The sequence below is a fragment of the Macaca mulatta genome, chromosome 7 (genome assembly GCF_049350105.2).
Source record: "Macaca mulatta isolate MMU2019108-1 chromosome 7, T2T-MMU8v2.0, whole genome shotgun sequence".
Taxonomy (NCBI): domain Eukaryota; kingdom Metazoa; phylum Chordata; class Mammalia; order Primates; family Cercopithecidae; genus Macaca; species Macaca mulatta.
The window spans coordinates 6,787,914-6,805,086 of record NC_133412.1 but is presented as its reverse complement, the minus strand read 5'-3'; the positions used below and the strand labels follow the sequence as shown (position 1 = coordinate 6,805,086).

The following is a 17,173-nucleotide window of genomic DNA, read 5'->3' as shown; positions in this document are numbered from 1 at the left end:
CAAAAATATTCACTAGCCTGGGCGTGGTGGGTCACAGCTATAGTCCCAGCACTTTGGGTAGCAGGAGTGCTTGAGTCCAGAGGTTTGAGACCGGCTTGGGCAACATCCTGAGACCCCATCTCTACAAAAAAATTTTTTAAATAGCCAGGCATGGTGGCACACACCTGTAGTCCCAGCTACTCAGGAGGCTGAAGCAGGAGGACTATGTGAGCTGCAGGTCGAGGCTGCAGTGATCGATCATGCCACTGAACTCCAGCCTAGGTGACAGATGTCATCTCTAAAAACAAAACCAGCCATTAAAAAGAAAGGCACTGCTGCCAAAGAAGAAAGGCAGGGGATTTGTCATAGAGTCTAACTTTTATGAAGAGTTTACTTACTGCTGCTGTTAAAGTGTATCTTACAGTCTGTAAATTAGCAGATGTAATAATGACTTGTACTTCCCTCTTACGAGTAATTAAAGCAGCTTACTTTTGTTCAGTGCTTAAACACCTGCATTTACTGTCTTATTAGGCAACTTTCTAGAATCTGCTATCTGCAAACCCTCTTCTCATATGCAGATCTACAACCTGTGAATATAACATTCCTGACTATGTCACGACCACTCCCAGTGGGCTCTGCTGGTAGCTTGTTTTGTATAAATACAGATCCAGTGCTTTTTCCTTGTTATTCTTTTTATCGAGTGCTCTTATACATAGATGGTTGTGCACAGATAACACACTGTCAATACAAAGATTTTCAGAATTTATTGGACAAAATGATACAAAACTAAAAAAATCATCTACACATGAAATTCAAAGAAAGCATTATTTTTCCTTACAAAATTGTGGAAAAATTAATTCAGATAGTAACATAGAACTAGTCCTAAAATTAAAATGCTAGTGTGAATGTATATAGGAGACATGGTTTGACTGTGTTCCCACCCAAATCTCATCTTGATTTTTAGCTCCCATAATTCCCACATGTTGTGGCAGGGACACAGTGGGAGGTAACTGAATCATGGAGGCAAGTCTTTCTCATGCTGTTCCCATGAGAGTGAATAAGTCTCATGAGATCTGATGGTTTTGTAAAGGGGAATTCCCCTGCACACATGCTCTCTCTTGCCTGCCACCACGTAACATGTGACTTTGCTCCTCATTCACCTTATGCTATGATAGTGAGGACTCCCCAGCCATGTGGAACTGTGAGTCAATTAAACCTCTTTACTTTATAAATTATCCAGTCTAAACAGTCTTGGGTATGTCTTTATTAGCAGTGTGAGAACAGAGTAATACAATCGGCAAAATGAGGGAGTTTATTTTAAACCTGCTTTAAATAATTTAGTGGTTAAAGTATTTAAAACCTTTTCTATTTTTAGGAAAACAATGAGAAAGCTGAGCACAGGTCTAACTTGTTATTCAACTAAAAATTATTTTAAAATATTTGAGTATAGACTTCTGGCACCAGCCAAGACCAAGCGTGCTCACCAAGGCCTATTTCTCCTTCTGATTGAAATTAAAACTCTGGACATAAAAAGCAACTATCAAGGACTCTTAAAAGTAAACAATAACAGATGGATTGAAAGCAAAATCAAAATACCAATAGTGACCTGTAACAGGTGGGTTTAATGGCTATTCTTTTTTTTTTTTTCTAACCCAGGTGTGCAAAATTTCTACTCTTTTTAGCTAGAGAACCAGGAATGTGGCCTCTGTAAGATGGAGCATATGTAGAGAAATAATCCTATTGTTTTTCTTTTTTTTACCCCATTCAGCCTTGCCTAGAAGCCAGCTCTGGTTCTGAAGTTTCTGTCATGATGCTAGCTGTGCACAATGCACAGGCACTGAGAACTTCAAGAGAGACAATCTCTCTCATTATCATTTCTCTTTAAAGAAAAAAAAAGGGGGGGTACAGGTACTTGTGAGGAAAAAAAACAAACACATGAAGACAAATATAAAAATACAATACTAAGAAACCAAATCTAGCAATATTTTTTAAAAAATACTTTACAAACAAGTGAGTTATACCATGAATGCAAGGCTGGTTCAACATTCAAAGCTCAACAGATATAAACTGCAACATTATTAGGTAGATGAAGAATAAACGTCATTTCAGCAGATGCAGCAAAAGCATTTAACAAAATTCAACATCTATTCTTTATAAAAACTCTCAGCAAAATGAGAAAAGAAGGGAACTTAAGCTGATAGAGGGCATCTACAAAACAAACAACAACAACAAAAACAAAACTATCACTAAATTACACTTAATGGCGACTCTCCAACTGATTTAAAAGCTGGGTCCCTGGCAAGAAATCAGCTCTTTTACCACTTATATTCAACTTTATACTGATAGTCCTAGCCAGATCAGTAATGCAGGAAAAAAAATCAGTGACATCCACATCAGCAAGGAAGAAATAAACCTGTTTTTATTTTCAGACAACATAACAGTCTATGTAAAAGCATTCAAAATAACCTATTAAAATACTCAATATGTGAGTTTAGTAAGGTGGTTGTACTCAAACCCAATAAACAAAATCAATCATATTTCTATATATTATCAAAAGTTTGGAAATAGAAACATCCAAAAAATTATTTAGAATGACATAAAAAATAAAGTGTTTATGTATAATTTTACAAAAGTATGTGCACAATTGGTATTTTTCCTGAATATAAGCAATTTATTCTGATTATTGATAAAATAACATTCACATTCAAACCTGTAAATCTGAGAAATCACTATTCCATATGCACAGGAGGCCACAGTCAGTAGTCTAACAGTGCTGCTTGCCAGAGTACAGTAAACTTCTTTCAGAATCAGGGAACAATTCTAGATCACCCATGGTGAGAAATAAGTGCTCTTCTCTTAGGCCAGTGACACTTCGACGGGTCTTGACACCCCACCTATGGGCTGATGTATGAAACTCTCATCCCTACTTCCCTCCCCAGTTTTAAGAGTCACTGTGTCACATAAAAGCTGCAGCATTGGCCAGGTGCAGTGGCTCATGCCTGCAATCCCAACACCCTGGGAGGCCAAAGCAGGTAGATCACGAGGTCAGGAGTTCAAGACCAGCCTGGCCAAGAAAATGAAACCCTGTCTCTACTAAATATACAAAAATTAGCTGGGCGTGGTGTCGCGTGCCTGTAATCCCAGTTACTCAGGAGGCTGAGGCAGAGAATTGCTTGAACCCGGGAGGCAGATCGTGACACTGCACTCCAGCCTGGGGGACAGAGTGCGACTCAGTCTCAAAAGAAAAAAAAAAACAGAAAGGCCAGGCACAGCAGCTCACGCCTGTAATCCCAACACTTTGGGAGGCCAATGTGAGTGGATCATGAGGTCAGGAGATCGAGACCACCCTGACTAACACAGTGAAACCCTACACTCCAGCCTGGGCAACAGAGCGAGACTCCATCTCAAAAAAAAAAAAAAAAAAAGCTGCAGCATCCCACACAAGGCCCCGCTGGTCTTCCGGGGTGTTATGTGTCCTGTCCACCAGCACCCTGTTAGTGCTCTTTTCAATAGGTCTTAGCCTCACCCACTTTATTCAAGCCTACCGTGGCGAGTGCCTTTGTCAAACTTGAGCCTAACGGTCCCACTGGCCAGGGTCCTGCTCATCGCTGTCCTCCTCAGAGTCAGCAGACACCTCTTGATTCTCTGGAGCGCGGCCTTGATGCTCCTCTCAAGGTCACTGGTGTGTCTGCTGGTGGTTGGTTTGCTGCTGGGGTTTGGGCCAATATCAGGGTAAATTTTCTTCAGTTTGACCCCTTGCCTTATGGCAGCCAGAATGTGCTCATGGACTGAGGCGTGGGGAGGGCACACCGCCAGCACTTCCACCTTCCAGAGACGAGCTCTGCCATGCCTTAAGGAGGCCAACACTTCGTCCGTAGATCCTGGACATGGAAAACTTTCCAAGGAGTCACGGGGTCTCCCAGCAGGTGCTTGGCACACTAGAGGAAGTGGCTGGTCATCTTTCACTGGAGCCCAGAAGCCTAAGTTCTGATGAGCTGCAGCTTGAGAGGATGAGGACAGAGCAGGGAGAGGAGGGGGTGGCAGTGGTGGGGGTGATGGGGGTGGTGGTGGTGGTGGTGGTGGTGGTGGTGGTGGAGGAGGCAGTGGCAGTGACAATTCCTCACTGGATTTGGAATGTGTTTGATCACCAACTGGAACAAAAACATGGACAGGGACCTTTCCATGACAGTCTTGACACTTGGGGCTTTTCACGTTACCAGCTTCCGACAGAGGAACACCTTTACTCAGAGGTAAAGCCAAAATTGATACCGTGACAGACTGAAAACTTCTCGGCCAGCAGATCTAGAAATGGTAAAGGGGCATCTCCAAACTGAAGGAAAATGATACCAGAAGGCAGCTGGGATAGAAACAAAACCTTATGGGCCCAAAATGGTAAACATGTAGGTGAACAGAAAATACTTTTGGCCAGTCGCGGTGGCTCTTTGGGAGGCCGAGGGGGGTGGACCATCTGAGGTCAGGAGTTCGAGACCAGCCTGACCAATGTGATGAAACCCTGTCTCTAAGCAAAAAATACAAAATTGGACAGGCTTGGTGGCACATGCCTGTAATCCCAGCTGAGCCAGGAGAATCGCTTGAACCCAGGAGTCGGAAGTTGCAGTGAGCCAAGATCATGCCATTGCACTCCAGCCTGGAGCCTGAGCAACAAGAGCAAAACTCCATCTCCAAAAAAAAAGAGGCCGGGCGCAGTGGCTCACGCCTATAATCCCAGCACTTTGGGAGGTGGAGGCAGCTGGATCACCTAAGGTCAGGAGTTCAAGGCCAGCCTGACCAATGTGGTGAAATGGTCTCTACTAAAAATACAAAAGCATTAGCTGGGCGTGGTGGTGCATGCCTGTAATCCCAGCTGTGAGGGAGGCTGAGGCAGGAGAATCGCTTGAACCCAGGAGGCGGAGGTTACAGTGAGCTGAGATCGTGCCATTGCACTCTAGCCTGGGCAACAAGAGCAAAACTCTGTCTCAAAAAAACCAGACTTTTTTTTCTCTTTTCGAATTTGAGGAGAAAAAATGTAATTGCCTATTTAAAGCAAAAACAAAAACAGCATATTGTGGGGTTTATACCATGTTTCACTTGGACATATGATACAGCAACACAACCAACCAAGAACAGGTCAGAAGCAGGAAGCTGTGGTCAGAGCACTGCCCCGCGGCTCAGGCAGTGTAATACCATTTGAAAGTGGACAGTGGGCCGGGCACTGTGGCTCATGTCTGTGGTCCTGGCACTTTGGGTGGTTGAGGTGGGCGGATTGCAAGGTCAGGAGATCGAGACCATCCTGGCTGGCACGGTGAAACCTCGTAAAAATACAGAAACATTGGCAGGGCGTGGTGGCGGCGCCTGTAGTCCCAGCTACTCGGGAGGCTGAGGGAGGAGAATGGTATGAACCCGGCAGGCGGAGCTTGCAGTGAGCTGAGATTGTCTCACTGCACTCCAGCCTGGGCGACAGAGTTAGACTCTGCCTCAAAAAAAACAAAACAAAAAATTGTTACCAAAAATACTAATAATCCATCCAAGTTATTTAGATAAGGAGTGTCAGATTAAGCTTTCCTAAGTGTCAAAACGCACAAGATTATCTGGTTGCTTGCCCCATAACCAGCTGTGCAGAATTGACTTGCGCTGTATACAGGTGCAGGAGTTTCTTCTTCATCACTTTTCTCTTTGTCATCCAGATCTTCTTTCTTTGTTCCACTTTGTTCCACCCTATCATCTGCAAAAATAAAAAATTTTTAATCTGTAACCGCTTTTCAGAATGTCATACCATTAGTCAGTCTCTGCAAATGTCCCTCCCCGAAAAGTTACAACACACATCATTAACTGAATGTTTGACAACTTAAAAATAAAATACATCAATCATATCTGTTACAGATCCAGTACAATTTTCATAAAGAAACCAATATATCGGCCAGGAGCGGTGGCTCGTGCCTGTAATCCCAGCACTTTGGGCAGCTGAGGCAGGTGGATCATGAGGTCAGGAGATCAAGACCATCCTGGCTAACACGGTGAAACCCCGTCTCTACTAAAAATACAAAAAATTAGCCGGGCGTGGTGGAGGGAGCCTGCAGTCCCAGGCACTCAGGAGGCTGAGGCAGGACACTGGTGTGAACCCGGGAGGCGGAGCTTGCAATGAGCTGAGATTGTGCCACCGCACTCCAGCCTGGGTGACAGAGCGAGACTCTGTCTCAAAAAAGAAAAGAAACCAATATATCAAATTACTTAAAGCATGTCTTCCAAAATGATATTTCATTAACTTCCTAGTAGATTTCACAACTGAGAAAATTAGTCTTTGATATTCACCTACTTCAATTTCACATCAATTGCTTTATTCAGTGTGGCCCAATGCTTGTGTATCCATGGGGAAAGGGAGGGTGTAGAACAGGAGTATAAATCAAAAATCTTTTAACTCCTTACGAGGCCCTACTCCACTGCCAACTGAGAAGCACTGCTATGCAGGGGCGCTATCAGTGAGAGCATAACTCAAGAGCACTGGGACACAAAGGAAAAGCTGAGAACAATGACTTTAGGCCACTGACAATGTGAAGTTTCCATCAAAACAACTGTCATGAAACTCCTTACATAGTCAGCCAAGAGGAGAGAGAAGTAACCTTAATCTTGACATGTAAACACGTTCCATCACACAAGGCTGTTACTAACCGTCTAAACAACATAATTACAAAAATGTATCCAAATCGGTGGAAGACATGATATCCTATCCAGATTACAAATAATGAGTATCTAAAAATCTCTAAGGAAACAGTTCCTCTGTTTGCAACACTTCTGACACCAAATGGGTGGACTTTTGCACCAGGCAATTCTCCAGTTCTCTGGGACACCCAGCTATGTGTCCCACAGTGCAATTCAATTCTGAAACTAACTACCTAGAATTAGCACAGACCCCACTGGTTAATAACAGGAGAGAAAAGGTACAATGCTGAAAAAAATATCCAAAGAACTAATGGCTGGAAACTTCCTAAGTTCAGCAAACGACATAAACCGAGGCAGATGGAAGAATCTGTGCAAAGCCCACACATCATAAATCCAAAGGAAGCCATGACTATGCACATCGTAATCAGCTGCTAAACACTAAGGACAAAAACCTTTTGAAAAGTGCCACAGAAAGTAGATATAGAAGAAGGTATTGTGTGGCCTGAAATTAAGACTAAATATTATGTGCTGCCTTGACGTCGGTAAAATCAAGAAGGCCTCAAATAGCCTAACCACAAGGTCTCCTCCGAGCTCTGCTCCCACGGATAACGTCCCAAACCAAACAACCCTCCTTATCACAGACAGCCGACCCCAACCTGCTCATCCCTGCCGGCCCAGAGTTATTCAAACAAGCCAATCACATCTGTCTATGGAAGCAAGGTCATCTCACCCTCTTCTTACTATAAAATGTGCCTCCCACAGCCCCTGGTGGCTCACTCTGTTCCCAAGTGCAGCCCCCGTGTGGCATGCGGTGACCCCCACCTCCAGGGCTGTGAGCACGCGTGACTAATAAACTGCTATTTCATCTGTCCAGTGTCGGCATCCTATGTTCAGCCATCCCATATCCCTAGGGCAGGAATCTTCTGGGGTTATAAACAGAACTTTAATCAACCTCTCCTTGGTTATTTTACTGGTTCCATGATACAGCTTTTTCGTGCAAAAGATCTGAACAGAAACTTCACAGAGGATACAAGAGTGGCAAAGAAGAACATGATACTCAGCATCGTTAGCCATTACGGAAATGCAAATTTAAACCACAATGAGATCCCACTAGACTTGTTAGAATGGCTCAACTAAAAATCACTGATAACACCAAGAGCTAACTAAGACACAGAGCAACAGAAACATGACAGATTGCCAGTGGGAATGCAAACTAAATCAGCCACTTTGGAAAACAGTTCAGCACATGACCCAACTTTCCCACTACTAGGTTTTTATCCTAGGGAAATGGAAACTACATTCACATGACAACTGTACAGAAACACTCATAGCAAGAATACAATCGCGAAAGAAAAATGGCGACAACCACAAGGTCCTACAATAGCAGAATGGATAAACACAACGTGGTACATCCAAATGATGTTGGCCAGGCTGGTCTCGAACTTCTGACCTCAGGTGATCTTCCTGCCTCGGCCTCCAAAAGTGCTGGGATTATAGGTGTGAGCTACCACGCCCGGCCACTGTATTTTATGTTTTAACGATTCAAAAATAATCAAAAGAAAAACAGTATTTTGTGACTTGCAAACATTCTGTGAACTTCATCTTTTGGTGTCCATAAATAAAGTTTACAGAATGAACTTCCCCTGCCCACAGACATAGTATTATCTGTGGCTGCTTTGGCACTACAGCTGCAAGTGCCCATGGCTATGACAGAGACCATATGGTCCATTGAGGGCTTAAAATATTTACTATTTGGCCCTTTAGAGAAAGCATGTCACCCCTATCCTACATCTGGCTATAAACTTTACAAATAAAAAAATGCAAAATTCTTTAAACTCAGTACACTGGAACACTGGTCATCTCCCTTCTTCAAGATGAAAAGCTTCGACAGTCACCAGGAAGCAGACAAGAACCCCAAGTACACCTCAAGTGTTATTCTCAGGAGCATAAATTAGAACACTTTACAACAGCAAAAGCAGGATGAAGTCATTGAAGGCCATGAAAACAATAATTAGCACCAGCAGCTCAAAGACCACACTATATCAGCTTCAATATTTGTCTACTCTTCCTTTCACTACTGTAGGGTTCAAAGTATATATAGAGAAAATTGAACACACATTGCCCAAAAACATTGCTTATAGAATGCTGGAGAGAAGGGAAGGAAGACCTCCCACTGGCCAGGTGTGGTGGCTCAGGCCTGTAATCCCAGCACTTTGAGAGGCCAATGCAGGAGGATCACTTGAACCTAGGAGTTCTAGACTAGCCTGGCCAACACGGCAAAACCCCATCTCTACTAAAAATACAAAATTAGACTTGGCGCAGTACCTCACATCTGTAATCCTAGCACTTTGGGAGGCCGAGGTGAGAGGATCACTTGAGGTCAGGAGTTCGAGACCAGCCTGGCCAACATGGTGATACCGCATCTCTACTAAAAATGTGGCTCACGCCTGTAATCCCAGCACTTTCGGAGGCCGACGTGAGTGGATCATGAGGTCAGGAGTTCAAGACCAGCCTGACCAACATGGTGAAACCCTGTCTCTACAACAAAGTCAAAAATTAGCCGGGATTGCTGGCGTGTGCCTGTAATCTCAGCTACTCAGGAGGCTGAGGCAGCGAATAGCTTGAACCAGGGAGGTGGAGGTTAGTGGTGGCGGGTACCTGTCATGCCAGCTACTCAGGAGGCTGAGGCAGGAGAATTGCTTGAACCCGGGAGGCAGAAGTTGCACTGAGCCGAGATCACACCACTGCACTTCAGCCTGGGCGACGGAGCGAGACTCCATCTCAAAAAAAAAAAAAAAAAAAAAATTAGCCAGGTGTGGTGGCGGACACCTGTAATCCCAGCTACTTGGGAGGTTGAGGCAGAATCCCTTGAACTCGGGAGGCAGAGGTTGCAGTGAGCCAAGACAGCACCACTGCACTCCAGCCTGGGCAACAGAGCAAGACCCTGTCTCAGAAAATAAAATAAAATACTCATAGTCTGAAAAATGGAATTTGAGGCCAGGCACGGTGGTTCACACCTGTCATCCCAGCACTTTGGGAGGCCAAGGTGGGTGGATCACCAGGTCAGGAGTTCAAGACCAGCCTGGCCAACATAGTGAAACCCCATCTCTACTAAAAATACAAAAATTAGCCGGGCATGGTGGCAGGTGCCTATAGTCCCAGCTACTTGGGAGGCTGAGGCAGGAGAATCATTTGTACTCGGGAGGCAGAGGTTGCAGTGAGCTGAGACGGCACCACTGCATTCCAGCCTGGGCAAGACAGTGAGATTCTGTCTCAAACAAAAAAGAATGGAATTTGATATGTATAAATCTATAAATAATTTCTAATAATAAAAAACACACAACATTCCACACTAAAAATAAAAACATTTACTGAATGCCAAAAGAAACCTCCCTACAAACCCTAATCATTTGGGATCCATGTAAAGAATAATTATACTCTGCTTTCTAACCATGATTTTTACAAGAACAAAGGACAAAAAAAAAAAAATCATCAAACATGGGCCGGGCGTGGAAGCTCACGTCTGTAATCCCAGCACTTTGGGAGGCCGAGGTGGGCGGATCATGAGGTCGGGAGTTCAAGACCAGCCTGGCCAATATGGTGAAAGTCGGTCTCTACTAAAAATACAAAAATTAGGGCCAGACGCGGTGGCTCACACCTGTCATCCCAGCACTTTGGGAGGCCAAGACAGGTGGATCACAAGGTCAGGAGGTCGAGACCATCTTGGCTAACACAGTGAAACCCTGTCTCCACTAAAAATACAAAAAATTAGCCGTGTGTGGTGGCAGGCGCCTGTAGTCCCAGCTACTTGGGGGGCTGAGGCAGGAGAATGGCGTGAACCCGGGAGGCGGAGCTTGCAGTGAGCTGAGATGGTGACACTGCACTCCAGCCTGGGCGACAGAGCGAGACTCCACCTCAAAAAAAAGAAAAAAAATTAGCTGGGCGAGGTGGAGGACACCTGGAATCCCAGCTACTCAGGAGGCTGAGGCAGAGAACTGCTTGAACCCAAGAGGCAGAGGATGCAGTGAGCCAGGATCAAGCCACTGCACTTCAGCCTGAGCGACAGAGCAAGACGCCCTCTCGAGAGGAAAAAACTACAACAAAAAAATTCATCAAATGTAATGAATAAAACATATACTTCGGATTTTTCCATGTACTTTTCTTTCAGTATCTTTTGCAACTATGCTTTCACAGAAAACACTTCGGGAAATGTTTTAATTTATTTACAAATCAGTATTTGAAAACTAGGAGGAAGAGGTGAAAAGTTTTAAAAATATAATGAATTACTGACACGTGCAAAAAAAAAAAAAGAAAAAAAAAAGGTTTCTGATTCCTGTCAGGGAAGGCACTGTCACATGGACACTGTCAGCCTCAGCATCCGGAGGTCCAGAAAGGGGAAATTTCAAGTCAGATAGAATTCTATATACACACCATTGATTTGGAACCTTCAGCCCTCAAGATCCTAACATCATGACCTCGGTTTCAACACAATTGTCCTTAGTCCTTGTATTGGTTACAAATACAAAACAAACAGCTCAATTGAACTCACTCTTGTCTCTCCAGAAACACAAACACAAGACCTCATAAAATGAGTGAGTTTCTCTCGGCCATAATTACTGCAACTGACTTCTCCAATTTTCCCCTCCACAGTTAACTAAACAGCTCAAATACTATCAGTAACAAATAACAGTCATCATGATATGGTGAGGAGTGTGGCAGATTTCTTAGCCAGTAATAATAAATAGGAAAAAAATTTTGCCTATTAATAGATCTCAAGGGTAGTGCACTTGCAAGAACCTAATTAAAAGGCAGCCGTGCACAATCTACAAAAACAGCCATAAAGACTGCTACCTTTCTTTTTTTTTTAGACGGAGTCTCGCTCTGTCGCCCAGGCTGGAGCGCAGTGGTGAGATCTCGGCTCACTGCAAGCTCCGCTGCCTCCCGTGTTCACGCCATTCTCCTGCCTCCGCCTCGCGAGTAGCTGGGACTACAGGCGCCCACCACCGCGCCCGGCTAATTTTTTTGTATTTTTAGTAGAGACGGGGTTTCACCGTGTTAGCCAGAATGGTCTCGATCTCCTCACCTCGTGATCCACCCGCCTCGGCCTCCCAAAGTGCTGGGATTACAGGCGTGAGCCCCCGCGCCCGGCCAAGACTGCTACATTTTAAGTTATAGGAGGAAATAAACCTGCTCCTCTAACATAGGAAGATACAACTAACTTCCCCTTACATGCCCTAAAAAAAACAGCCTTACACGAGAAATTTAAACATGGAAGCAGAAACACGCCAAGAAAAAGACATGGCAAACCCCACCTGTGCATCTGTTTTCAACGGAACATTTGGAGTCAAGGGGAGCCTGGGCAGCCAAACAAACATTCGGAGGGCAGCTTTTCTCCAGCGTCCTCCCGGTTCTCAGGCCTGCAAGTAAACACACATGTTTAAAAACTAACGCTTTTTAATAATTTACAAAGACACTCCCGAAATGTTTAATGCAGAAAAAAGAGAGCGAGAGAGAACAGCAAGAGGGGAGAGAAGAGCTGGGGGACGGGAGTGAGGGGAGAGAGGGAAACAGGGAAGAGATGGAGGGGAAAGGGAGGTGGGGAAGGGAAAGCCTCCTTCCAAGGTAAGCAGGGTGGGCCGGGTTTCCGCACCACGCTGGCGAAACCTTGAGAATGGACGGTCACAGGAGACCAAGTCACAATGTCATCTGCCCTCAAATGCAAAAGGTACACACACACACGACAGGAAACCCCCCGTTTCAACGGACACATGAAAGCAGCATTTACCCCACAGCACGGCGCGTGCGTGAAACAAATTACTCAAAACGATCGCCTGCAGAAAAACCCACAGCCACCACCACTTAAGAGATGGAGAGAGTCCCGAGACTGCCCCGCGGGCTATCCGCGCAGGCCCCGGTGCGGCCGCCGCGCCCACCCCTGCCTCCCAGGCTCGGCCGCCCGCCAGCCCCGCGCCCGCACCGCCTCCGCCTCCCGCCGCCCCGGTGCCCCAGACCAGGACCGGACAAGCAGAGCCGGGCCGCCTGGCCCCGCCGGCGTCTGGACACAGCCTCCCAGCAGCCGCCGGCTCAGCCCGGATCCCCGCGCCTCTAACTGCCCTAGCGGCGGGCCGAGGCGAGACTCCCGCGCCCCCCCGCGTACGGCCAATCGCAACGAGGCTGCTCCGCGGGCGCAGCCAATGGTGAAGACGAGCGCTTCGCAGTCCTCCGGGCTCTCCCGCTTCCCGCAATCCTGCTTATCTTCCTACTTGGAGCTCACCCTCTGAGGCCAGGGTCAAGCGCGGGCGCCGGAAGGCGGGATTTCCGTCGCACTCACCCACGCCCCCACTCCCACGGGAGACTGCCCGGCCCGGAGCGCTCTTAATCACGCGGCGGGTGGTCGCGCTCACAGCAACTGGAGCCATCCAGGGCGCGGGTGGAGTGGCGAGAGCAGCTGCCCTGGGGATGAGAACGATCTTTGTGTGGTCGGCTGGGGAGTGAAGTTTCCTCCTGTGTGTTCAACTGAATGCAGCAGAAGTCTTGGGCAGATTACGTGGAGCAGCTGTGGAACACTGTGCAGGGAATCCAAGAAGAAACAGACCTCCAGCGACCAGAAAACACAATTGAAGAAATATGCAACAATATAGGCTGGGCATGGTGTCTCACGTCTGTAATTTTCAGGGCTTTGGGAGGCCGAAGTGGGAGGATCCCTCAAAGCCAGGAGTTGGAGGATCCCATGTTGCCAGACTGGGCAACATAGCAAGACCCCATCTCCAAAAAAAAATTAACAATTAGCCAGGTATGGTAGTGCACACCTGTGATCCCAGCTGCTCGGGAGGCTGAGGCAGGAGAATCGCCTCAGCCTGGGAGGTCAATGCTACAGTGAGCTGAGATCATGCCACTGCACTCCAGCCTGGGCGACAGAGTGACATCCTGCCTCTAAGAAGGAAAAAGGGCATGGTGGTCCCGCCTGTAATCCCAGCACTTTGGGAGGCCGAGGCAGGTGGATTATTTGAGGTCAGGAGTTCAAGATCAGCCTGGCCAACATGGTGAGACCTCCTTTCTACTAAAAATACAAAAATTAGCCAGGTGTGGTGGTGCGTGCCTGTAATCCCGGCTACTTGGGAGGCTGAGGCAGGAGGATTGCTTGAACCTGGGAGGCGGAGATTGCAGTGAGCCAAGATTGCACCACTGCACTCCAGCCTAGGGGACAGAGGCTGCACCACTGCAGCCTTGACTTACCGGGTTCACGTGGTTCTCAACCTCAGCCTTGCCAGTAGCTAGGACTGCAGGCACAAGCAACCACGCCTAGCTAATTTTTGTAGTTTTTGTAGAGACCGGGGTTTGCCATGTTGCCCAGGCTGGTGTCGAACTCCTAGGCTCAAGTGATCCGTCGCCTCTGTCTCCCAAAATGCTGGGATTACAAGTGTGAGCCACTGCACTCGGCTAATAGTAATGAACTTTGAACAGAAGGAAAAGATGTTATTATTTACTTAGTTATGGTTTATCTGTATTTTCTAATTTTTCTAAACATGTAAAGATGAAATTCTATTAAAACTCAGTTAGACCTCAGAACAAAAAAAGTAGAGTATAAATATTTATTTTAGTTGTACAAACTTGGTTTCTGGAAAAAGAATGGAATAGATTTTCTGAGAAAAAAAATTCACTTTGGCCGGGTGCGGTGGCTTACGCCTGTAATCTCAGCACTTTGGGAGGCTGAGGTGGTGGATCACCTGAGTTCAGGAGTTCAAGACCAGCCTGAGCAACATGAAGAAACCCCCGTCTCTATTAAAAATACGAAAATTAGCCAGGCATGGTTTCAGGCGCCTGTAATCCCAACTACTCAGGAGGCTGAGGCTGTGGAATCGCTTGAACCCAGGAGGCAGAGGTTGCAGTGAGCTGAGATCACACCATTGCACTCCAGCCTGGGTGACGAGCAAAACTCTGTCTCACAAAAAAAGAAAAGCCGACTGGCTGAAAGGATTAAAAAAGAAAATATGATCCATCAATGTGCTATCTACAAGATAAACATTTTAAATTAAAATGAACAGATTGAAAGTAAAAGGATACAAAGATACAACCTTTAAATAGTAAGCAAAAAACCGCCGAAGTGGCTGTACTAATATCAAGTGAAATACACTTTAATTTAAAGCAGGGCTGGGCATGGTGGCTCACGCCTGTAATCCCAGCACTTCGGGAGGTGGAGGCAGAGAGATTACTTGAGCCCTGAAGTCAAGATCAGCCTGGGCAACATGGCATAATCCCATTTCTACAAAAAATACAAAAATTAGGCGGGCATGGTGGTGCCCACCTGTGGTCCCAGCTGTTTGGAAGGCTGAGGGGGGAGGATCATGTGCGCTGGGGAGGTCGAGGCTGCAGCTGCAGTGAGCTAACATCAGGCTCCTGTTCTCCAACCTGGGCAACACAGTGAGACCCTGTCTCAAAATAAAAAAAATAAAAAAGGGTTGAGATGGCCGGGCGCGGTGGCTCAAGCCTGTAATCCCAGCACTTTGGGAGGCCGAGACGGGCGGATCACGAGGTCAGGAGATCGAGACCATCCTGGGTAACACAGTGAAACCCCGTCTCTACTAAAAATACAAAATCTTAGCCGGGCGAGGTGGCAGGCGCCTGTAGTCCCAGCTACTCGGGAGGCTGAGGCAGGAGAATGGCGTGAACCCAGGAGGCGGAGCTTGCAGTGAGCTGAGATCCGGCCACTGCACTCCAGCCTGGGTGACAGAGCGAGACTCCGTCTCAAAAAAAAAAAAAAACAAAAAAAAAAACCAAAAAAAAAAAGGGTTGAGATGCAAAAAAGGACATCATTTTTTATTTTTTATTTTGTTGGGATGGAGTTTCGCTCTTGTTGCCAAGGCTGGATGGAGTGCAATCGGGTGATCTCGGCTCACTGCGACCTCTGCCTCCTGGGTTCAAGTGATTCTCCTGCCTCAGGCTCCCAAGTAGCTGGCATTACATATGCATGCCATCACTCCTGGCTAATTTTTGTATTTTTGGTAGAGACGGGGTTTCATCTTGTTGGCCAGGCTGGGTTCGAACTCCTGACCTCAGGTTATCCGCCTGCCTTGGCCTCCCAAAGTGCTGGGATTACAGACGTGAGCCACCGTGCTGGCCAAAACCTTCATTTTCAAAAAGGCTGGGTCAGGCATCATGGCTCATGCCTGTAATCCCAGCACTTTGAGAGGCCAACGCCCATCTCTACCAAAAATACAAAAATTAGCTAGGTGTGGTGGCATGCACCTGTCATCCCAGCTACTCCAGAGGCTGAGTCAGGAGAATTGCTTGAACCCAGGAAGCAGAGGTTGCAGTGAGCAGAGATCGTGCCACTCCACTGCAACCTGGGGGACAGAGAGAGACTCCATCTCAAAAAATAAATAAAGGCTGGGTGCCAGCTGTGGTACATAGGCCTAGTTTGCTGACTCCTGTACTTAAGATATAAAACTGAAGAACAGTGGGTGGGAGCTTCCCTCTAAAGGCACAGGACGGGCAAGCTGGTCCCTGAACAGTGACTTTAAAATAACTTGTTACACTGTGTTTTTTCTTTTGTTTTGTTTTTCGTTCGGTTGGTTGGTTGTTTGAGATGGAGTTTGGCTCTTGTTGCCCAGGCTGGAGTGCAATGGTGTGACTCAGTTCACCGCAACCTCCGCCTCCTGGGTTCAAGCGATTCTCCTGCCTCAGCCTCCCAACTAGCTGGGATTACAGTCATGCACCACCACGCCTGGCTAATTTTGTATTTTTAGTAGGGATGGGGTTTCTCCATGTTTGTCAGGCAGGTCTCGACCTCCCAACCTCAGGTGATGAGCCAGCCTTGGCCTCCCAAAGTGCTGAGATTACAGGCATGAGCCACCGCACCCAGGCTTTTTGGGTTTTTTTTGGACAGTCTGGCTCGGTCGCCCAGGCTGGAGTGCAATGGCGCGATCTCAGCTCACTGCAAGCTCTGCCTCGTGGGTTCGCACCATTCTCCTGCCTCAGCTTCCCGAGTAGCTGGGACTGTAGGTGCCCACCACCGTGCCTGGCTAATTTTTTGTATTTTTTTTTTTTTTTTTAGTAGAGATGGGGTTTCACTGTTTTAGCCAGGATGGTCTCGATCTCCTGACCTCCTGATTCACCTGCCTCGGCCTCCCAAAGTGCTGGGATTACAGGCATGAGCTATCGTGTCCAGACTAATTTTTGTATTTTTAATAGAGACGGGGTTTCACCATGTTGGCCAGGCTGGTCTCACACTCCTGATCTCAGGTGATCTGCCCGCCTTTGCCTCCCAAAGTGTTGGGATTACAGGCATGAGCCACTGATTTCGGCCACCTGCCTGATAACACTTGCACAAAATGAACCTGTTACTTCATTTTTCCCCACTGCCAATCACCTCCCCCCACATTTTAGACCATCACACTTCCCTAACCTAGAAACAGCCCTCAGCCTTATCTCCAGGGAGATAAGGATTTGAGCGCTGTTCTCCCACCTCCTCACTTGGCGGTCTTGTGAATCTATCTTTTTTCTTTTGCAAAACCCGTGTCACAGTGATAGATTTGCT

The 17,173-nt window shown here is 46.6% G+C and overlaps 1 long non-coding RNA gene across 1 annotated transcript; it reads right to left on the bottom strand.

The window, feature by feature from the left end:
• Positions 1 to 650: 650 nt before the first annotated feature.
• LOC106999101 (uncharacterized) lies at positions 651 to 12,768 on the bottom strand. Its single transcript, XR_003731146.2, has 3 exons — positions 12,654 to 12,768; positions 11,949 to 12,053; positions 651 to 5,701 (listed from the first exon to the last, which is right to left on the bottom strand). It is a non-coding gene; the product is annotated as an uncharacterized LOC106999101 (long non-coding RNA).
• Between the last annotated feature and the right edge of the window lie 4,405 nt (positions 12,769 to 17,173).